Raw genomic sequence first — 25204 nt, 5'->3', positions numbered from 1 at the left:
AATGAAATAATTAATGATAATTAATGAAATTAAATTAATTAATGGACAAAAATTGTATGAACGCGTGCCCCAGTATGTATAGAGGTGATATAAAAAAAATAAATATATATGTGCCATTTAATAGTGCCCCAGAATGTACAGAGATTATAAATGTGCCATTTAATAGCAAAAATCTTCTATTTTAAGAAACAAAGTCGCATATTGTTTTGAAGTCGTGGCATTAAATTTGTGATAGGCATAAAAAGACTTCCATCCAGGGCCTTAAAGTAAAAAAAGGGAAAATCTTGACCAAAACCGATTAAAATTCTTATTTTTTTCAATTATTTAAATAATCTGATAAAATTATCACTTCATCTAACAATATTTCATTGACCTGCTTAACTCATCTCCGCCCCACTCCTTTCCGCTTCGCTTCAATGGACAAGCATCAGAAATGTAGATTTTTCATGGAAATGTAGAATTTGGATACTATGTTATAATAGCTATCTGCATACCTTTCAGCACAATCCGTCCAGTAGTTTGAGTTGTGCGCTGATAGGCAGTCAGTCAGTCACCTTTTCCTTTATGTATTTAAAAACGGTAAAAAATACCTTAACTATGATATATTCATAACTAGCTGATGCCCGTGATTTCGTACGCGAGGATTTAGATTTTTAAAAATCCCGTGGGAACTCTTTGATTTCCGGGGATAAAAAGTAGCCTATGTCACTCTCCAGGTTTACCCATAGTACCCATACCAACTATACCAATGCAAAAAATCACGTCGATCCGTTGCTCTGTTGCGACGTGATTGAAGGACAAACCAACAAACCAATAAACCAACAAACAAATACACTTTCACATTTATAATATGGATTCTGACTAGCTGATGCCCGAGACTTCATCCGCGTGGATTTAGTTTTTTTTAATCCCGTGGGAGTTTTTTGATTTTACGGGATCAAAAGTAGTTCTCAAACTCAAATCGATCTGTTACTCCATTGCGGCGTGATTGAAGGACAAACCAATAAACCAACAAACAAACACAATATTTTTATAATTTTTAGTGTTTACCTACACTTCAAGGAAATTACTAAATAATTTTAAATACATATCAAAAATTGCGTAACTGGCAGGAATCGAACCTGCATCTTCTGGGTTCGCGCCCGATGCCTTGACCACTCAGCCACGGTCTCGCTTTCTGCCAGTGACGAAATTGGTGATATGTATGTTTAATTATTTAGTAGGTAAACAAACACAATTTCGTATTTATAGTAATATGGGTAGTGATATATTTTATTGTGACACACATATTTATATCAGCAATCATCACCGATCGGATAATCGAATAGGGAACAGCATGGATGCTCTCATTGCGGTCGAATTGTGATGAATTCATCCACTGCCGCGGCGCGTTGCACCTTTTGTTCGGCGAAAATTGTTGTACAGTGTTGCGTAAGTGCCATTGTTGCATGTGCGATTGCTAATATGTTGTGTTTTCGCTCCTGTGAATTGGCGCGATTTAAAACGTATTATGCAGTCGCCCGGTTAATAAGCGCATTCAGTCATCAATTTGTTGCGGTTTTTTTGTCAGACACCTTTAAACTTTTAAACTTTACGGATCTCCGGCAGGCATCTTCCACTACTTTAAGTTCCTCTGCGTATTATCCCCAACACCGGGAGGAACGTTTGTTTGGATGTTTCTTTGGCACATGGTGGCTTTGGGAGATAACATGTAATAAAGGTGTGAAAAACCTTAGATGCCAGACACCCTCGAAGTTTATAAACTTTAAGGGTGTTTGGCAGGTGGGTCTGGCAATGTATGACGTGATTTCTAATACTATTGAGAAGAAAATATTTTTTGTATTATTCAGATACAAGTAAGCCCTGGACTGCAATTTCACCTGGTGGTAAGTGATGATGCAGTCTAAGATGGGAGCGGGCTAACACTTTATACTTTGACGTTTTTTTTTACACCTTTTTTAACTGTTTCTTCCAAAGCCACCAAACTTCAGAGTCGCTGATCGTTCTTCCCAGTGTTGTGGACAATACGCAGAGAAACTTTCAGCTACTATAAAATAACGAAGGTCTGTCATATAAATGGCTGCGAAGGTGTGTTTGTTTGTAGGTTTGTGTGTCTGCTGGTTTGTCTTTCATGGACGTGAGCTTTCGCGTGGGTACAGTTAAAACATAGGCTACTTTATATCCCGGAAAATCAAAGATGGGATTTTTAAAAACCTACCTAAATCCACGCGGACGAAGTCGCGGACATCAGCTAGTCTCAATATAACACAAGCTTTTGTCTTCTGTTAGTCAAAGAGTTAGCTTTTCACATCTAAGCTATTCTCTTATCTCTGAAATCTTCAGATTACATAGTTTTCTGAAGACCGTCCCAATAATACACAAGCTATTAAGAAAATTGCCCGGCTAGTGCCCAGCTACACCATCACGTTTCTAATTCACTAAAGTGCTGGGAATTAATTGCTGTGATAATTTTTTAGCTCAATTTAGTCGCACTACTAGCGAATTCGTTTGACCCAATTCCGTTTATGATTATCGTTTTCGAGTAGGTGGATGTACATAGGTCTGCGTTTTATTGAAACTTTATTGAATTCATGGTTCATCGCTTAGATTAAACATCTGTAGTCTTATGTATGCAGTTATAGCATGGCCTGAGCCAATCAGACAAGATCTTAACTTAAGCGTCCATTAATATCTTCTTTAGAAGCTATTCATCTAATTTTTTACTTTTTTGATTTGCGTCAGCCTTACATACTAAAGAAGAGGAGTGGAGGAGATTATTTTTAATAACACCTTAAACTTAACTTTATTTATTTTGACACTTTGTCCGCGTGGAATTAGGTTTTTAAAAATCCCGTGGGAACTCTTTGATTTTACGGGATTAAAAGTAGCCTATGTCACTCTCCAGGTCTTTATTTATACCCATGCAAAAATCACGTCAATCCGCTTCACCGTTGCGACGTGATTGAAGGACAAACCAACAAACAAACACACATTCGCATTTATAATAAGGGTACTGATACCTAATATTATTAAAATTAGTATGATGAAAACAAAACATAAGGGCTACGCTCGTCTCCATCGCTATACCAAAGTAAATAAAGCACGGTTTGAGTTGTTATTATTAAGACGCAGGGCTCTATGTGTCGATGCTGATTGTTAATTCAGCTCTGAGAAAAGATTTTCAGAAATTCTACCTGAACTAGCCAATCTAGCAATGGCTATACGTCCCGCAAATTTCTATTGCGCTGGAATCATGTCTCATTAACATCGAAACGATGTCATTTCGGCGTTAGCCGAAATAAAAATGTACCATCAGCTTGAAACTTCAGTCTAATGCTGACGTCACTAAAATGGCGACCAGCATTAGCAATTTACGGGGCTTATAGCTAGTAACATTTAGATCGTATACTTACCTCCGTATCGAGTTGTATATTTTTCCGGGCATTTTTTTCGGCAAACCCCCTGCCATTTATATTTCAGGGCCCTTGAGTGTCGGTAAATTTAATATTTTCTTTAATCTTTGACATTTTATTTATGTATTATTTTATAAGGTAGGTATAATTAAATTTATTTATTTGCTTTTGCCACTGCCCTCATGACACCGATGCAAAAATAGGCTTTTTAGTACTCAAGATCGTAGACCTGTTCCATCTTTCTAATCACATGAACTGTAAACAAAGATTCATGCTTGAACTCGAATGGTAGGTATACATTACGCCTATTTTCTAATCATCGGACACCGTTTACTTTTACTTTCATTTTCCAAACACATCATGTTACTGACATCAAGTGACGTGACGAAGACTTTTACCCATTTGTTGGTTTTGCATTAACAAGTCGCATCTTCATCTTGCTTCGACTATCATCTCGATTCAAACTTCTGTGAATCCGCTGAAAGATAGAAAGTTAGAAAGATATAAATATCAGCCGTTTATGAAAAATAAGAAATAAGATCCAAACGCACTTTCATATAAAGGGTGTACCAGAACGCTAGCAAAAACGAAGACAAGTGATAGTACTGATAATAATTACTGGTATGATACCACAAAAAACGCGAAAAAAAATAAAAAATACTATATTTTGTAAAAGTTCACGATATATTGCAAATAAAACATCTGACTGACGCTAGAGGTTAATGAACGTTGCGTAAGTAGGCCACTCGGAGTCAGTGCCGCGTCGTAGGCGGGGCATTGACTCGAGATTTGCGCGCTTTACATTGCGGGTTTGAAAGATACTAAATCACTAAAACTAAATAAAACAAAATAAACCAAATGGTTATTGATATTGGATTGTGTTTAGGTAGTATTACAATAACGCTAAGTTTTTGCTAGCGTTCTGGTTACACCCTCTATAGTTTATATGAGTAAATAAATAATAAATTAAAAACCGGTCAAGTGCGAGTCAGACGCGCACCGAGGGATCCGTACTACAGTTGTATTTTTGACAATTTGCCCGATAGATCAAAAACTATCAGGCATAAAAATAAATAACAATACGTTTTATAATGTACAGGTATAATGTAATGTAAATTGGAAGGACTTATTACCTGTACTGTTTTCCTACTTTGAAAATTGAAAATACTTATTATTGTTCATGAACACATTTTAATTTTTTTTGTGATGTAACCACAAATTCACGGTTTTCGGATTTTACCCCAAATTTCATGATTCTAGGTCAACGGGAAGTACCCTCTATGTTTCTTGACAGACACAACAGACAGACAGACAGAACTTAGCATTGGAGATTACATTTTTCTGTAAAAAAAAAAGCGATTCATGTTTCTGAAAAAAAGCGATTAGATAAAAATAGCTTGGTAATTAATTGTTTATCTTGAAAATGTGATCCTTAATGTAACTTTGGTCTTTTGGATGGGTTTAATAATATTATCTAAGCATTTTTTGCTTAGTAAACAATTTCATTTAAATCTGATACTTTGAAATTAATTAATGCTTCATGATTTAATTAATGTTTTGCCTTAATAATATTTAATTAATTCAACTCCTTAATTAATTCATTGACTGTGCAAACAAATTATGCTATTACTTAGTCGTATAAGGTCACATATTTCGTATACCTCTACTCGGCTACTGACCTTTAGGTGAGGACAATTATAATCCGGGTATTTGTTAAACAAGAGTAAATAGGATTTCAAGATAAACGCGTCCCATCTTAGGCCTCATCGTCACTTCCCATTATGTGCAATCGTATCAAGCGTGCGCCTATAATGAATAAAAAAAAAAAATCCTAGATGATACCCGCGACTTCGTCCGCGTGGATATAGGGTTGTTCATTCCGGATATAGGGTTGCTTTTATAATGGGAACTCTTTAACTTTTCGGGATATAAAGTAATTTAAGTGTAAAGTTAGGGTATAAGCTATCTCTATTCTAAATTTCAGCCCAATTCGCTCAGTAGTTTTTTGCGTGAAAGAGTAACTATTGGTGTAGTAACTATATGAAAGGTCACATATTGCGCATAGGTACCTCTGCCCGGCTACTGACCTTTGGGTGAGGACACATAATACCTACATCGGAGAGCGTAAAACGAAAGCTCATCACACACTTTCACTCACGACCTCTGTGCTCTGGTGTCGTGTGGAACCTGTTAACACTTTGACTAGCCGCATCAAATACTTTACGTGTTTTTTTAGAAACGTTTTAATTTCATACGTTTTTATCTTTTCACTAAGCCGATGTTCGCGATATTGTTCACGTGGATTTAGATGTTTTAAACATTCCGTGGCAACGCTTTGATTTTGCGGGATTAAAAGTAGCCTATGTCACTGTCCAAGTCTTCGACTAGGTATATCTACCTACCCATGCAAAAATCACGTCAATCCGTTGCTTTGTTGCGAAGCGATTGAAGGACTAAATAACTAACAAACACACTTTCGCATTTGTAATATGGGTAGTGATGTCGTGTTACTACAAAATCTTAGAAACAAAAACATTATAATATGTATTGAAATTTAAAAACATAATATAAATGAACACCGTACAGCTTTTTGTAGCGTCGCACGTCTAGTATTAAGATACTTTAATATTTCTCTAGTCTCTTCACTTGTATCATACTCTCTACTTGTATTATATAACCCGTAATATATCGTTGTAGGCAACACTGTAAGAAACTTGCGCGTCAAACCGGCACTTAGCCGCCGTCCACTAGTTAACATATTTACGACCCCTCACTGACCGTAACGTAATAGGCTTACAAAGCAAAACATAGGTGCTTACTGCTTTGGGGTCTCCACACATTTATCTACTACAAAAACCGGAGCGTCCTTAACGCCGCTTTGTAAGAAGAATCTACACGGGCTTACCAAATGTTCGGTTGGCGTGACCGTGGATAATTTTGAGGTTTTCAGGTAAAGCTGTTCGCCTGGTAGACCATTCGCACTAACATCTATGAAAAGAAGATAATATTCAACCATCCTCATTTGAGAAGCTTAAGATTATTTACGTATAAAAAAGCTCTGTCATTTGGTTTCAAAAGGGCTGAAAACATTTCGTGCATATGCGAGGTAAGTAATGAAAATTTAGAAGCTCATAAAGTTATAAAATTACTTACTTATTTTATGTTATAGGATACAGAACCCTAGGATACAGTCCGTAGCCTAGGGTTGCACCATCTCTTCACTAACTTTACACACAAATCTCTATGACACTACATTGATCACTCAATCCTATTTCACACGTATAAGTGTGAATAGACTCTTGACCGCTGGCCGTTTTATCGACGCGTTCCACTTGACCTACATTACCTATGTGCTGTGGTATCGTGACCCGAAACTGTTAGGCTCTTTTCACACGGCGCGGTTAATCGCTGATTAAGCGTTTGCCTTCCGCCCGCAGGGGAAGTTCACATTAGCAACTTATTAATTCAATCTTTTTCAAAAAAAAAAGATTGAATTGGCACCGGCACCAAAAAGTATTATTATAGAACTATATATCTTGTTATACATAATATATTTGGTAATAAATGAAATTATTTTTCAATTTTTAGTGTTTGTGTATCGAAGTCGGTTTTTATTTTTTTTGTAAAAAAAAATTTATTGTACATCTTCATAATCAACCCACCACTGAGCATGAGTCTCCTTCTGGAATGAGAAGGGTTTAGGCCATATTCTGCCACGCTGGCCAAGTGCGGATTAGCAGACTGGACAACTGGCAGGCATGTAGGTTTCCTCACAATGTTTTCCTTTATCGTTTTTTTGTTACTAAGCCACAGAAAGTATTTCATAGAAATACCTAGAAACCAGTAGTGTCGCGGCGATACTTGCAGTCGGCTACCGCTACGCAACTTGAAGCCGCCATGGCCTGTCTACTGAAGCGGAGCGGAGTGTGATAGAGCGGAGATAGGCATGTGTTCAGCGGACCAATCACGTTATCTAAATATATAAAAGGAATAAGTGACTGACTGACTGATCTAACAACGCAAAGCTTAAACTACTGGAGGGATCGTGCTGAAATTTAGCATGTAGATAGTTATTATGACGTAGACGTCCGCTAAGAAAGGATTTTTGAAAATTCAACCCCTAAGGGGGTGAAATAGGGGTGTGAAATTTGTGTATTCAAATAAATAATAGAAATAAAAATATTTTTTATTCAATTAAACTTTTACAAGTATTTTGAATCGGCATAGGCATCTACGATAAGTTTAAGCTAGTCTATTAATGTGATTGGTCTGTTGATAAGTCTTGTTCCGTTTCAGCGGCAGGCACCCTTGAGCTGCCCGTGTACGACCGCTTTTACACCATTTGTTTCATAGGTAGTTTCCAAAATATCCCCAGATTTGTTTCATTAAGTAAACGTTTCAGACAAGCCCTACGCAAGGTACATACGCACTGCGCCTACGGTAAATGTGGACAATATTTTTTTCCGACTTAGCAATAAATCCCATGAGGCGTGAGATCACGTAGGTACATTACGACGGGCTAGGTACACACGTTTACATAATGCGAGACAATATTCCACTGTAACATTGTTTTTGTGTCGGAAATGTTTGGTTTTCTTTGAGTGTTTTATTGGGGTGACGGTACCGCATCATTTAACATCTCTTACTTAAAGTAAATAGGTACGTGGAACATTGGGGAATGTGTTATTGCTCCAACCAATTTGTAAACGTTGCTTGTGAATACGCTGCGCGATTGCGGGGAGAATGACAGCTACAATGCACCGATTCCGTTGTCTTTTCTTTAAACTAAATTTAGAGTATCTGGATCCTTTTCTTTTTAACAATGCTAAAAAGGGACAGAACATGAACATTACATAGACTCTGAATTTTAGTGCACGCTACAATTTAAACAGTAGGTAGCTCACAACTGTGCGCTAAAATGACGGGTTTTACTATCTAAAAATTAAATTAAAATTGTCAAACTGCGTTATCCTTTTCATATTACATTAGTAGAAGAAGATGCGAATACTCTAAAATTAGGTTGTGCTCAGAATCAGTACCAAAGTCACGATCGCAATCACTCTAATTGGTTGATGCTCGCTCACTATTGGCTACAATGCAGTGTTGCAACAAGAATCGCACAAATTCAGCTAATCAGAACAATTGAGATTGTAATAAATGTTTGATGCAGGTTTTACGAAATCGCCCTAACGGTATTTGGATGATGTCAAAATAAATATTTCTCAGTGATTAATAAATAGAGGGTCTTCCAAAATACGTAAAATCCACGTCCTCTGTTAGTTTTAAGTGTATAACCAATTCAATTCAAATTTCTTTATTGCCACCTAGCCAGACAATTTAGAAATTATATATCTCAAATTCCCCCCTGCCGGGAATTCGAATCCTAGGTCGCTCACATTCGAAGACCATAGTGCTCATCACTGCGCCAAGAAGGTCGTCAAAAATATACGAAAATGAAATTATTACAAAGGTGTTTATAAAAACGCAAACACGGCTGCAATGTATCATGTAAATTATTTATGTATTCCCATTGCCGTGGTGAATTTATGATATGATTCGTGATACTTAATTATTAATTCGATAAGCGATATTAATTTGTAAACTTAATTGACACTCTCCGTGTTATATTCATGATCATGGCGTTGAAATAGTGTTGCCCTAATTGGAAATTGCACTTTTGTGGTTCCGTATTTGAAAATGTAAAAAGGAGCCACTAAAAGATCAATTTGTAAATTGATAAATTATTATGAATTACCCTTATATTAATGCGAAAGTATGTTGATTTGTTGGTTTGTCCTTCAATCACGTCGCAACGGAGCAACGGATCGACGTGATTTTTTGCATGGGTATATAGGTAAAGACCTGGAGAGTGACATAGGCTATCTCTATATATAGCCTCTATTTATCCCGGGAAATCAAAGAGTTTCCACGGGATTTTCAAAAACCTAAATCCACGCGTACGTAGTCGCGGGCATCACTAGTCATACATATTTACAAAAAGGTGTGATAATGATGATGATGAAAGTTAACAAAAATTATACTGATCACGACCATTTAGGTTTTCATTGCACTTAGTTCTATGTACTTACTACTCTGTTCGTGGAATTACTGAGAGCGATTATTTTGGGTAGAATTTCTAATTGCTCTGCGGCTTTAGGCATTACGCAAGAGTGAATTTCGGTGAAAATCGCGGGGGTTGATTTTCTACGAGTGAAATTTTGGAGTGCTATAAGAGTCACAGTAAAGTTTTAGTCCCCGACCGAATGTTTCAGTAAAATTAGGTGAAATTAATACCAAAGTTCTTGTTTCGTTTTGTTTTACGGAACTTATTTCTAGATAGGTACTCATTCATAAAAATAATAAATCCCACTATAAGACACAATGCTTATCACTGCCCCAGGCAGGTCGTCATATCTGTATGTCATTTATCCTTGTATTTAATTTTTTTTCTTTTCAGGTCGAAACTTTGCGGTGTAGCAAGCGGTCGTCGTCGTAGAGATTCTGTGATAACTATAATAAGGTGAGTTTATTATGATAGCGATAATCGATATCGATAGGTATAGAATACGGAATGGGTACGTATTTGTAAGCATTATTTAGAGAATAGTTATGAATATTTATACATAAAGTAACATGTTACTGAACTTTACGTAGTTTATTCTACACCTTTATATTATTACTTGCAGACTTTGCGTTAAATTTCTGGTTTCCCATGAGATTAGAAATTTTCCTGCTACAAAAGGCCTCACTTACCTACTCACTCAGTCCTCCCCCCACAGATAATTCTCTCCCCAGAATACCACTATGGCCGAACTTTATGCAGCTTTCTTAGGTAGGTAGTAAAACATTCATACACATCTTCAAACTCGTATTTTATCCCCTCAGTGTTACAATACATATAAACTTTTTAGATTTAGATTTGTCGTATAGCTTTTATGATGACACAGAATGCTACAACTAACTCAAATACACCTTATTAAGGTTATTTACTACATGTAAAGAGTAGTTTGACCCTAATAGGAAACCGATGAATATACAAAACACATCATTATTATATTAGCCTTTGGTTTCTACAGCTTACTCGATCTTAACACATGGTTAACGGCATCTTCTTACCTCATTTCTTTTTTTCGCATCAAGATTAAATCAAATATATTATCATTATTCATCGCCAGCCTACGACTGAGCACGGATCTCCTCTCAGAATAAAAAGGGTCCATAATCCGTCCACGCTGACCAATGTGCGGATTGGCAGGCTTCACATACGTTTAAGAACATTATTTAGAGCTCTCAGGCGTGCAAGTTATCTCACGATGTGTTAAGCAAGTGATATAATGGCTATCATCATGATCATCATGATCAACACATCACCATAGGTTTTGGCAATAGTCTGCCGCGCTAGCTATGTGCGGATTGGTAGACTTCACACACCTTTGAGAACATTATGGGGAACTCTCAGGCGTGCAGGTTTCCTCACGATGTTTTTCCTTCACCGTTTAAAGCAAGTGATGTTAATTAATCAAAATACACATAAGGTCCGAAAAGTTAGAGGTGCGTGCCCGGGATCGAACCCCCGACCGTCCGATTAGAAGGAGGACGTCCTAACCACTAGGCCTTCACAGCTTGATATAGTGACGCAATAGATTAGTTGTTTAAAGCACATAACTTGGTGCGTGGTGCGTGACTCAACCTTCTGAATAGGAGGCGAATATCTTAGCCACTAGGCTATCATCACTGCTAAACTTACCCACACCAGAAGTGAGAAACGGTGGGTCCCTGCAGAGTTTTTGAAATAGTTATTATGCTATGAAGCGGTTAGGGTGCATCCATAAATTACATGAGATGTTTAAGGGGGGGGAGGGGGGTCAAGTCAAAATCTCATCTAATCTTACTTTGGAGAGGGGGGGGGGGTCTCGGGCAAATATCACGCAAATTTTTTTCTGATTGAAACAAAAAAAATATACTATTTGGTCCATTTAATCCAGATTGTATTTATTTATTTATTACACTTATAACTCACAGCAATATTGATTACTGAGTCTTAACTAATCTACACTAATATTATAAAGAGGAAAACTTTGTTTGTTTGTTTGTTTGTTTGTTTGTTTGTTTGTTTGTACTGAATAGGCTCAAAAACTACTGGACCGATTTTAAAAAATTCTTTCACCATTCGAAAGCTACATTATCCACGAGTAACATAGGCTATATTTTATTTTGGAAAAAAATAGGGTTCCGTAAGATATTTGGGTTTTTCGGACACAAGGTGTAAAAAATCAACCAGAAAAAGTTACTTATTTTGCGTACGCTTGCCTAAACTATAAAAGATAGAACCATAAAATGTTCTAATTAATTGTAGATCTTATAAATATCTACAAAAAGTCCGCGACACACTATACCCATCTATGTAGAGTGAGGCACAGCAACCATTTTTTATTTAAAAATCTTGAATTTTTTTGGACTACATTTAAACGCGTTTATTTTACTCATGCTATTAATCCTTATCAAAATAAATGATTTCATCACTAAGAACAGTTTATGGAGATAATATTTGGTCTTTGAATGATTAAAATTGGACGTTTGGTTTGAAGTTATGGCGAAATTAAATATTACGATTTCTGCTGCACGGCCCGTTGTATTATATAAAGAGGTAATGTCGTTAAGTTTGTTTGTAGGGGGTAATCTTTAGAACTACTGAACCGATTTTAAAAATTCTTTCACCAGTAGAAAGCTACATTATTCCTGAGTGACATAGGCTATACGGGATCTTTAAAAACCTAAATCTACGCGGGCGAAGCCGCGGGGATCAGCTAGTCGTAAATAAAAGCACGAAGCAATTTTTTTCTTTTTACAATAACAATCCAACGCGGTTACGTAAGAAACCCACATTTTGAAAAATCTCACGTGAGTTTGGGGGATGGAAGAATGGGTTGAATAAAATCTCACGACATCTCACCAGGGGGAGGAGGGTGGGACAGAAAATTCAAAAAAACACCTCACGTAATTTGTGGACGCCCCCTTATGATCTAGTCTATGTTTTGCTCCTGCCGAAAGGTGTTGCATAACCGTGCGCGTAACGGTGCATCTGACCGTAAGCGAGATGAAGATTCGCAAATAAAGGTGCCTGCTCACGGGCGCGTGGTAGCCTTTGCAAAGCACTTTGTAAGCTTGCCCTAACATTTTTAGGGGAAGACTTAAATCCATCTTTAATACTTTATCATCATAATGATCAACCCACCGCCGGCTTACTACAGAGCATGGTCTCCTCTCAGAGTGAGAATGGTTTGGCCATAGTCTACCACGCTGGCCATGTGCGGTTGCTAGACTTCACACACCTTTGAGAACATCATGGAGAACTGTCAGGCATGCAGTTTCCTCACGATGGTTTTTTTTCTTCACCGGGATGGAACCCCCAACCTCCGATTAGAAGGCGGACGTCCAAACCACTAGGTTATCACAGCTGAGGATACATATAGTTTGCATGAATTCATTGGAAACATTGCCCAATGTTTCTATAGTCCGTTTTTCCTCAGTTTGCTTAAAAGCTAAACAAATTGCAGAAACAAAAAAAAAAAAAAAACCTTCTTAGAGAAACGCGTAAGCAAACCGATTTGCCCTGCGCTTAGACCTACTTACTGGATTTAAGTTTTTCATACATATCATGTGTGTTTGGTGGCGCGCATCATGGGAAGACCTATGTTATGTCAGTCCGTCATCTTTTCCTTTTATATATTTAAAAGTATCGTATCAAACATTATATCCTACCGTATATACGCATCGTGACCCGGATGTTAAGGTACAAGGAGTTGGAATTTAAAGGTCGTGCGATGCATCATACCGGAGGTAGGCACGTGATGTATTCTTTGTATAAGGATCCTAATAATTGGTTTGCGTTGTTTTCCTCTCCTCGATATTGAATAAATTGGTCAAAACGAATGTTGAAATCTAAATATATAAAAGGAAAAGGTGACTGAATGACTGACTGACTGATCTATCAACGTACAGCTCAAACTACGGACGGATCGGGCTGAAATTTTGCACGCAGTTAGATATTATGACGTAGGCATCCGCTAAGAAAGGATTTTTGAAAATAGGGGTAAAATAGGGGTTTGAAATTTGTGTAGGCCACACGACGAAGTCGCGAGAATAAGTTAGTAACTTCTATAAGAGGAACCCTCACTGAAGTTATTACAACATTCCGATTCGTGACTGATTTCTTCGTAGTTTCTTGCGGTGTTAGGTCACCTATAAGATATTGTTCTTATAGTACGCGGCAGAAAATATTGTACATCGACCTTTAGAAAGAGAAAGCGGTTTTGGTAGAGCGTTGCCTCTGTAGTTGAGACCGACAAAAAGTCACATAGGAATGAGTGACAGAGACAACGCTCTACAAAGTCGAATTCTCATTCTAAAGGTCGATGTGCAATATTTCTGCCGGCTACTGTACGTTTATTCGTGCCTATGGCCACTCAATCTTGTTATTTTTGAAATTATGCGGCTGTTCAAATCTAAACATTCCTATTTCCTACCCTATATAATTTATGTCAAAAAATTAACAAATTTTTTGTACCAAACAGCAAGTTACATCGTACTTATAACAGATAGCTATACCTACATTTTTTTTTTTCAAATGAATTTCATCATGGATGCTGTTATTGTTTTTGAGAAAATATTATGTTATTTTGCGTGTGGCGTGCAGGTCATAGAGGCATAAATGCACTGCTTACCCCGGTTGTAATAGCTCAAAGCATATTTTTCATTATGACCTGCATGTAAACAGGTTCCTACCTAACTAATTAGCTGCTCACATTATGAGTAATGCGAATCACTTCGACAAATGCATTGAATGAGTACCTAAATGGCGAATATTTGTAAAATTTATTCTTAGAATTAAGTTCTCATGTAAGTGACTTTGGTCTTTATGAGAATAAACGGGCTTAAACCTAAACCTAATGCCTACCCTGGCTTCGAACACTGTGCACGCCACTGGTGGTGTGATAAGTAACGGAATCCTAAAATCGTGATGTAAAACAAAAGTGCAAATAATATTGGAAGTATGCTAACCGCTGTTATGTCAAATGTGGTTTTTATGCTTCACTAAGTTCCAATATTTTCATGATTAGATACCTACGTACTTTCCTATAATTGTGTAGGTAAGAGAGATAGTGAAAGAATGCCTGTGTGCTGATCTGCTTGACTTCATGATTTATTATCATCATCATCATCATCATCATCATCATCATTATCATCACTTGAGATGTAACGCTCTGTGGATCCTTACCTACTCCATAATTATTTTCGTTATTGTGGTCCGTCACCTGACTTCTCAAGTTGATGTAATTCTACTTCTTCCTCCTTGGGTCTTAATCTACACATTCCAACCAACCTTTTTTGACATGAATTGGGCCATCCACTTGTTGTGTACACTCTTAACAGTTACCTTATTACGAGTCTCTAACAACTCTTTTGTACTCATATGAACATAGGGCTTTTCAAATTGTAATATATATTTTAGGAGATAAAATAAATTGAATTGAATTTGTACAGCCTTTGTATTCGGTATTCGTTCCTGGTGACCTGTCCTATCCATCCTACATCGTAGACTTTGTGACTAGTAATACATAGCAATCTACATCAATATATTATTATGTAAAAGGAAAAGCTGACTGACTGATTGCCTGACTTACTGATCTATCAACGCACAGCTCAAACCACTAGACGGATCGAGCTGTTTGGCATGCAGATAGCTATTATGACGTAGGCATCCTCTAAGAAAGGATTTCAAAATTCAGCCCTATGGGGGTAAAATAGGGGTTTGAAATTTATGTAGTCCATGCGGACGAAGTCGCGAACATAAGCTAGTGGTTCCATATAATATCAAAGCTTAATAAATGTCGCAAAATTACGTCTTAAATACCTAGGTACATTTTTTTTTAAATTCGTTATAGGCGCACGCATAATATAACTAAGCAAAAGGCCTAGGCGTGTAGTCTTCCATAATGACCTATAATCTTTGGCTATAATTCTATAGCTCAATACCAGTTTGATAATTACCTTGTAGGTAAGTGGTTATTATGAAAACTTTGCAATATGCATATTATGAACCGTTAAAAGAGTTAAATGATTTGTACCGATGAAGAACCTTTCAAATGTCAAAATTTGACCTTATTGGGTAATTCTATGAATTAATTTTGATGTGTCTATATTATATGCTTAATTTAGGACAGTGTGTAATACAATATTATATAAAAACTGGCCAAGTGCGAGTCAGACTCGCGCACTGAGGGTTCCGTATTACAATCGTATTTTATCGACATTTTGCACGATAAATCAAAAACTATTATGCCTAAAAATAAATAAAAATATGTTTTAGAATGTAAAGTAAAGCCCTATCATATGATACCCCACTTGGTATAGTAATCTCACATTGAAATATTAAGAGAAAAAGATGAAGACTAATACTCTAAATTTAGTTTAGAGAAAGACAACGGAATCGGCGCCACTGTTATGTAACCTTCTTACTCTGAATGTTTTATCGTTATTTTGTTCTTGTATTTATTTATGATGCAGTTTATTATGTTAATTGATCAGGTGTCATCTTTAACGGCAATGAAAAGCTATCTTATAAATTATTTAAATGCACATACCTGTACCGAACCCAGTTTGTGTCGACCATGTAGATCGATGTTGCGATAGATATTTCACAAGTTATTATAAATATTGAACAGCGTCTGTCAATATTTGAGATCGTTTTGTTGATATTATTGAGATGTTTTGCGCCTTAAACGAAAATGAACAGACTTAACCTTTTGAAGTATTATGGAAGGTCTGTTATAGCAACTATTTAAAAAAAAAAGTATATTAGCCATGTTAAATGACTAATATTCCCCTTTCCTCTCCAACTAAGCGTCAGGCTTGTGCTAGGAGTAGGTACGACAATAGTGCAACGGGCGGGGTTTGAATTGTCGATCTTTCGGTTTTCAGTCCACTCCTTTACCGGTAGAGCTATTGAGGCTCTACCGGCTCTACTCATTACTGCATGTTATGTGATGAATGGATCTAGTTATGCCAGAATGAACCAACCCACAAATTGTTAAATGATGACTACAGTATGCGGCTGAATGTAATGTACATCAGCCTTTAGAATGACGTTTCGGCTTTTTAGAGCGTTGTCTCTGTCACTCATACTTATGTGTCGGTCTCAACGACAGAGACTTGTCTGTTTGCTAGCTTTTAACGGTCCATCCGTTTAACCGATTTTCACGTTTGGTACAGAGATAGCTTACATCCCGAGGAAGGACAGAGGCTACTTTATATCCCGGAAAATTAAAGAGTTCCCACGGGATTTTAAAAAAACCTATATCCACGCAGACGAAGTCGCGGGCATCATCTAGTATGAAATAAATTAATTTCATTTTGATTTTCATATACCTATAGGCAGCCATTAACTATTTAATTATATCTACCTATAACAACTATATCTACTTATTCACTTAAGTTCGTAATTGTATAGATGAACATAACCTAACAATGTGGCTAATTTCATTGTACACAATCTCTAAACTAAACTAAAATGGCACGTCTAAATCTATTGCTATCCCTTTCATAACGTTGCTTGCGGAAAAGGATGGCACTAAATTTAGACCTGTTAATTTAGTTTAGTTTAGAGATTGTGTACAAGAGAATCGGCCCCAATGACCTCTTCTGCCATTTAAACCTCAACATGGTTGCAGTAAAACATATTGGATTAGGTAAATGAAGACAAAACCGCAGAATGCTACGGTACTTTGTGGGTTACACCTAGAATATACCGTAAGTCCGTATTCTAAAGAGCAAGAGGTCATGTCTTTGAAATTGTTTGCAATCTTCGTAAAGTATACCTTGTTGTTGCGATGCGCTGAACTTTAGAAGCTTATTAAAGTTATCTCAGATAGCCTTGCGGAGCTAACTATGTTTAGGTTAAGGTTGAACCTTTAAAAAGATTTTCTTTTTTAGTAGGTATTATCCGTGGTTGGAAAAATCTATTATTACACGTCAGTGTATCACTACCCTTACTATAAATGCGAAAGTGTGTTTGTTTGTTGGTTTATTGGTTTGTTGGTTTGTCTTTCAATCACGTCCCAACGGTGCAACGGATTGACGTGATTTTTTTGTATGGGTATAGATAAAGACCTAGAGAGTGACATAGGCTACTTTTCATCCCGGAAAATCAAAGAGTTCCCACGGGATTTTTATAAACCTAATTCCACGCGGACGAAGTCACGGGCATTAGCCATGTACTAGTAGCTGAAGTAATATACTAGGTTTTGCATTCTATATGCATTCTTTCTATTTCATTTCATTCTATATGCATTTTCCCAGTAGGTATAATGGCCTATGGATGACCTAAACATTTTGTGGTGATGATGATGATTCATGTGCAATGGTATAGTTAGTTCTGGTGACACGGTTCAAATCAAAGTCGAAGCCATGTAAAGTCTGATTCTACTTGGTATTTCCTAAGTTTTGCACTTAAATAAACTGGCATTTATAAGACAATAAAAACCCCCTACGCTCTGTGCTCAGCTTGCAATTTTCGCTTCGACTACATATTATAATTACCAGCTGTGCTAACTTGTGCCATAAAATTCTATTATTATTGTACTCGCAAAAGGCCAGAAAAGTAACACATTACATTGCAACTCTAAAATATGAACAACACCACGTAATCGGTATTGCGTTAATATTTTTCAGTTAAAAATATTTTCGAATGGAGCGCGCAGTTTAAATTTAGTTACCTAGGTATTTCTCTAATCTACTTATTATCATCATCATTATCATCAACCGATTGACGTCCACTGCTGGACATAGGTCTCTTGTAGGGACTTCCCACACGCACGGTCTTGCGCCGCCTGAATCCAGCGGTCTTCCAACACTGCGTCTTACGAATTCGCCATTCCAGCACCTTGGGATCCCAATGTTTATGGGTTTTACGAACTATGTGCCCTGCCCATTGCCACTTCAGCTTCGCAAGCCGTTGAGCTATGTAGGTCACTCTAGTTCTCCTACAGATCTCTTCATTTCTGATTTGATCACGTAGAGAAACTCCAAGCATCGCTCTCTCCATCGATCGCCCGCTGAGTGACTCTGAGCAGCTTTTTTATGAGACCCATAGTTGGCGACCATGTCTCGGATCATCACTGGTAACACGCACTGTTCGAAGCAGTTATATTATCATAGTTCGTTACTTTTCATTTCTTTTCAACATAACTTACTAGATGCTGACGTTCGAAACTGTTTTTTTTTAGTGCTGTAGGTAATCTTTGATTTTCCGAGATAAAAGAATCCTAAAGTATATACAAACAGTCAATATGCATCTTCTACGCAAGCGCTTTTCAACTTAGACCTAATAATTGCTTTTTGTTCTACTACAATAAAAAAATCCCATGTTGCTGCAAGATGTAAGCCTATATATATACCTACCTATCTATCTGTAAGTCTGTACCAAATATTTCTACAAGAACGTTTCAGGAATTGCGTCTAAAGTCAAAATCAAAGAATGGTTCCGAACACGCCCTGGTCTGAGAAAAAGAAGCCCACAACAAATTCAGTCGGTTATTCTTTGTATTTCACAATATCATTATTTTTAAACTTACTAGAGTATAGAACTATCTGTCGTAACTATCCCTGAAAAAGTAACAAACAGAAAATCAGATCACACTTATAATATTCTTTATTACTAGCTTATGCTCGCGACTTCGTCCGCGTGGACTACACAAATTTCAGACCCCTATTTCACCCAATTAGGGGTTGAATTTTCAAAAATCCTTTCTTAGCGGATGCCTACGCCATAGTAGCTATCTGCATGCCAAATTTCAGCCTGATCGGTCCAGTAGTTTGAGCTGTGCGTTGATAGATCAGTCAGTCAGTCAGTCAGTCAGTTAGTCAGTCAGTCAGTCACCTTTATATATTTAGACTAGGACAAAAATAATTACGTACGCTGAAAAAAATATTTAAATCGAAGGCTTTGGCCACCACTTGTCCAGCTAAGTGCAGATTGGCAGCCTTCACACACCTTTGAAAATGCATGAAAAACTTTCAGGCATGCACGTTTCCTCACGATGTTTTCCTTTCACCTTTACAGCAACATAACTCCAAAAAGTTACAGGACCTAGGATAAATCGATTTCGATTCCTCATGCAGTGAACAGCTTGCCAATTTTTTCGCTATTTATTCGATATCTTCAATGTCAAAAGGCTATCTCTACATAGTATAAAATTGCGTTGATAGATCAGTCAGTCAGTCACCTTTTTCTTTTATATATTTAGATTTTATAACAGACACATTTATTTAAAAGTTTTTTGATGAAACATTTTGATAAAATCTCAACTTCATAATACCGCTCTGTGAGTGCTTATAAAGCTTCACCATTTAGAGCTTTAGGCTTATTGTGTATACGATTCCGAACAACAATGGGCTCAGCAAAAAAATATGTGCCATACAACATAATGGCCGGCCTCAAATGTTGGATTTACAGAATTAAGATGATAGGGACTTTTATATTGTGGGGGTCTTAAGTATATACCTATTATATTATATATTAGCGGATACCCGGCGTGTACTACTACGCTAAAAAAATTGCCTTTTATGCATTTTTTTGATGTCCAAAACCATCTTAGCATTGTTTTCTTTCTAATGAAACCGGTTTGGGGTACAAAGTTTGGATGGTTTCAAAGTCTATAACAGACACAGGTAAGTAGAAACATTTTTTGTGTTGTATAATATGTAGGGAACTCTTTGATTTTCCGTGATAAAAAGTAGGTATTCCGTGATAACCAGTCACACTTTCGCAATTAAATTATTATGGCGAATGACTTCTGGTAGACGGTAGTGTAAGAATTGTCAGAATCCGCATTATTTCATTATGCCGATTTTTGAAAAGCGGGCAACGCATTGACGGTTCCTCAGGTGTTGCAAATTTTATTTTAATAAGAGCCCTATGTTGTCGAATCTCGGTGACACATCACACAAGCATCACACGTATTTTCAAAATAAATATATTATATATTATATTATATTATATAGTAAATATTGAAAAATGCATTGCATGTGCCTCTTTCAGCTTTTGAGCCTCTTGCAGGTCCTTAATTTAAAAAAAATCACGAAATAAACTACTCTTAAACTATTATGCGTTACATTATTGCTAGAATTTTTATCTATTTGTTACTTTACAAATAGATAAAAAAATCAATTAACATAGATTCACCTTATTCACACCTTAAATCGTCATCCACATTAAAAATAATCATTTTGTGAACACATAACTTGTTGGTAACATAAATTGATTTTGAAAACGCCATTAGTATATAGAAATCTCAGTCATTGTGCAAGTTCTTTAATACCGGGTAACCTTTAGCCGCGATGAGTCGGACGACCTCTCACTTTTGAATACCGTAAGGTGGTTAATCTATAGACATATTATGTGTCTTATAATTTTCACACGAAGAAGCTTATCATAATAAATCTGCCCGTTAAAACTAACACAAAAACGAAAAATCATGCCTCAATATAACAAAAATAGCTCTATTTCTTTCTGTCTGCTTAGCATTTCTTTATTACTGAGCGCAGTGATTTGAAATAAGTCAATGACTGAGCGTCATGTCCCTTTATATTTTTTAATCGCGTTATAGTAAGGGTTTTCTTGCAATAATATTTCGGCAGACAATAGCCACTTACCAACAGGTGAGATTGAAGTCTTGTGCTAACTTGTATTTGAATAATAAAAAAACTGAGATGACATCATAATTCATAAGCACATAGATTCCCACTCTCGTGTTCATAATAACTGAATCTCGGTGATAACTCTACTAGTAGATACTAACAGATAGAGATAGTCGAAATCATGAACCCAAATAAAATCGAGAGTAGAATAAACAGACCAAAAACGAATAATACGAACAAACAATACGAATCTAATAGCAAAAGTAACTTTATTTCTGAATGAAAACAAACAGCACCGTAGTCACAAATTAAAAAATTCATAAGCGTTAAAACCAGAGTTAACAAATTAAACACAGTGAAAGCACAAACTTTCGACAGAAAACCTACATTCAAAATAGAAAACATTGATTCCGAGTTTCACTAAAAGAAAATAGATAGAACCTACTTATTCGAAGTAAAGATCAAATACATTATGAAGGAATATATTCAGAAATCATTGGTTCGAATTTGAAATTATAATATTGGTACCATCTCCCATTCTCTTTATCAAAGAACACTTTGAAAGATCTAAGGAGCACATTTGGATAAGTGACTGTGGCAACGTTTCGCCATTTCATCTAAAAGCGGTGAATGGACTTTGGTTCCTTTTGTGGATAAATGCAGTTCTAATGTCTTTGATGTATTGATTATCAATTCACAAAATATAGTAATCTAAATATATAAAATGAAAAGCCGACTGACTGATCTATCAACGCACAGTTCAAACTACAGGACGGATCGGGCTATTTGCCATGCCAATAGCTATTATGACGTGACATCCGCTAAGAAAAAAGTCGTGTTAAAGAAAAATCGATGAAATGACACAAGGATCTGCAGTAAATGCAAGAAAAGTGATTTTCAGTTTTGCAGTAGTTACGAGCAAAAATTGCTGCGAAATCCACTGAGGAGAAATCATTTTGATTGTCTCGCGCAATAAAAGAATACTACGAAAGTCCTGCAGTTTTAGAAGTTCTTCCGGTAATATTATGAAACTACCGTACGCCAGCAGGGATTGAAATTGAATTAATAGCTAGGAACCAACTTTTAGCTTCAAGACTTGGGCAAATATAAAACGCGACGTCAGCGATTGACAAGAAGTGTGGCGACAGATTGTCGACCGACAGGCGGATGGACGAACGGACGGACAGCGAAGACTTAGTAATAGGGCCTCATTGGCACCCTTCGGGTACGGAATACTATAATATAAATACGAGTATATATAAAAGTTGCTCCCATGGCGCCACTCTACCCGTGAGCGTTGCTCCTAATGAAACATGTCACTAAGAGCCCTCGCCCATGGCGACTTTTTGTAGCGATGCTGTCGCGCGTTTACTAAACACACGCCAGCATCACTACTAACGCGTGTTAGTCGGATTAGCAACGCGCTACTGCATCGCGACTGTATCGATGCAAACGCGCGACCGTGTCGGACGACATCGGGGAAAGAACGGAGGGAGGGTGGCGCATGAATAGAGAACCAAGCATCAGTGCAACATTTTTTTCTCGTTTGCATCGAGACGGAAGCGCGACAGTATCGCGTTTGCATCGCGACTGAATCTAAGACCGTGGGCGAGGGCACACAGCTAGCGACCGCTTCGCGACTGTATCGATACGGAAGCGCGACAGCATCGCTACTGTATCGCTACAAAAAGTCGCCGTGGGCGAGGGCTCTAAAGGAAAACAATGAAAATGGCATGCGACGTAAGCAGCAAAGCTTATGCGCTTTTTATTGTAATTTTGTCCTTAGTACCTTTATAACAACTTCTAAGAGGGAATAATAGATACGTAGCTGTCGCGCCATGTCTAACCAAGCCTTTACACTAGACTGGTTACTCCATAACTATTGCCTATTATAACTTCTATCTATTTGATTTTTAGCAGCGTTAGCTTCCATCGAGATGCTCAAATTAGGCTTGGGAGTCTAAACGGAAGCATTTCATGGCTACCTAGACAGAGAGCCAGCGCATGCCAGACCTTTCTTATTTTATAAAAGCTGAAAGTTAATCTGTGTATTGTCCCCAACACAGGGAGGAACGATCAGCGACTATGAAGTTTGGATCATGGTGGCTTTGGGAGATAACAGGTTACAAAGGTGTAAAAAATCTTACGACAAAGTATGAAGTCTAATTTTTTATATTTTCTTTTAAATGGTGAAATCACGTCAAACATTGCCAGACACTCAGTGTCGTGGAAACCCCCTGCCAGACGCCCTTAAAGTTTAAAAGTCCTGTTCCTCTCTGTGTTGCGTTGGATACAATACGCAGAGAAACTTTCAGCTTTTATAAAATAACGAGGGTCTGGCACGCGCTGGCTCTTAGTCCATTATAAGCTAGTGCTAGATACCTTATTCTTCTTTTCTAGATGCTATGGCTGGTATTTGTTGCGTGCCTATATGAGCGATTTTTTGTTAACCATCAGTGCAATATCGTTTGCCGATTTGGTCCCCCAAATACTTATCTATCTGGCTTTTCAATTCAGAATCGTTGCGAATAGTCCGGAAAGGAACGGGGAAAAGAAGATTGATATTTTGGATTTTTATCGGAGCCGGGCCGGCGAGGCCTCACAAGTGAGTGATCGCTACAATACGCCCCTGGCAGAGAGATGCCATAATATATCTACTAGAGAATAGGATGTCCCGTAAAATGGCCTCAACTGGACTGGTGAACATAAGGACCAGTCTTGTTTTAAGCATTCAATTAACTGGCACACCTGCTTAACTGCAAAGTGCTAACCCGGTGCGGGATAGCACGGGTAGCTTACGGGTGTGCAGGGCGTCCCCCCGCCTCATACCCCGACGTCGCGTAGTATAGGACTATTTTCGTTTTAACTTCATAGTACCTATACTATGAAGTTAAAACGAAAATAGTTGCATTTGCATATTATAATGAGTATTTTTGTCATAGCATTCAAAAAAACTCACACACACAAACTCGCTCAATCACCATTGTAATTTGTGACTGAGAAAGAACAACTTCTGCTTGAACTGATTCTTGTATTGGAAATCTGTAATTTTTTTAAAAGTTTAATTAGCGATTGAAAAATCATCCCTCAAATTAGTTTGAGTTCCATTATATTGTGTTTGTTTTTTTGAATTGAGAGACAGGCACGCTTGACGAAAATCATGCCTAAGAAACAGAGCAATCATGAGGTCTAGGTTGGAGGGCGCTTGCCTAGAAGATGTCTATTCACTCTTGCCTTGAAGTTATATTTGGCAGGAAACACGGACGCTGGAAGGGCATTCCACACCTTGGCGGTTCGTACCAGAAACGTCGAGTTGTAAGTGGAGACATTTTTTTTTTTTTTTAATTAGAATATTATAGTGTAGGTACATACACTTCTGCATCTCTATGATCTAAAACTCAATGGTCGTAGCCGGCTAATGATATCCAAGGCTTATCGGCTCGCTTGCCGCGCGTCATTTTTACGGATTCGTCGGGATTTATGTAAATTTGTTTTGTCAGCGACCCGCCTTGTTACGAAGCAAATCTGCTACCGATATTGAGAATATCGATAATGTCGGATTTTCGAGTGCTTCGCTTAGGTTTAGATGGATACCGTTAATTCCGATTCACATTATTTCAGTCGATGGGTCTAGTAAATTCTTTCTTTGCCTTGAAATGTGTAGTCAGTCTACCTACGTTTGAATATTATTATGTCCAAAAAACATCTGAGTTATTAGATTTTGAGATACATAAGACAATGACGCGCGACACTGGAGTGTCACGCGAGCGACTGATGTAAAAAGGTCGTGTCGCGTATCGTGATTGCTGGCCTCAAATGGTCTCCAAACATTTCTGTACAAAGCAGTATGCAATTTAATGTGAAATATATTCCCTAACAAATGTCACGTATCGCTGCGCTGTCACACGTTGCGGTCGCCTGTATACTATATTATCTAAACCTATCTAAGAGTTGACACTAATAGTTAACATACCCACTGACCGTGCACTGGAATATTATTGAATCGAGCATCTAGATTCTAGACTGTAGGTGTAGATGATTCCAGTCACGTTGGATTGGGTGCACTCGATCGAAAAGTCGACTCAATTTATTGG

At 37.4% G+C, this 25204-nt stretch overlaps 1 protein-coding gene across 5 annotated transcripts in view; it reads left to right on the top strand.

Annotated features, from left to right (window-relative positions):
• The window catches only part of Pgant9 (polypeptide N-acetylgalactosaminyltransferase 9), a 194613-nt gene that overhangs the window by 53546 nt on the left and 115863 nt on the right, over window positions 1-25204 (top strand). For 4 of the 5 annotated variants that reach the window (XM_069503625.1, XM_069503627.1, XM_069503624.1 and 1 more), the window contains exon 2: window positions 9871-9933. The exons of the other annotated variant lie outside the window; for it this stretch is intronic. The gene's annotated coding sequence lies outside the window, so the exon portion shown is untranslated. The remainder of the gene's footprint in view (window positions 1-9870; window positions 9934-25204) is intronic. 5 annotated transcript variants of the gene reach the window in all.

Source organism: Maniola hyperantus, chromosome 15, assembly GCF_902806685.2.
Source record: "Maniola hyperantus chromosome 15, iAphHyp1.2, whole genome shotgun sequence".
NCBI lineage: Eukaryota > Metazoa > Arthropoda > Insecta > Lepidoptera > Nymphalidae > Maniola > Maniola hyperantus.
The sequence above is the reverse complement of the archived record's forward strand: the minus strand, read 5'-3'. Positions and strand labels throughout refer to the sequence as shown.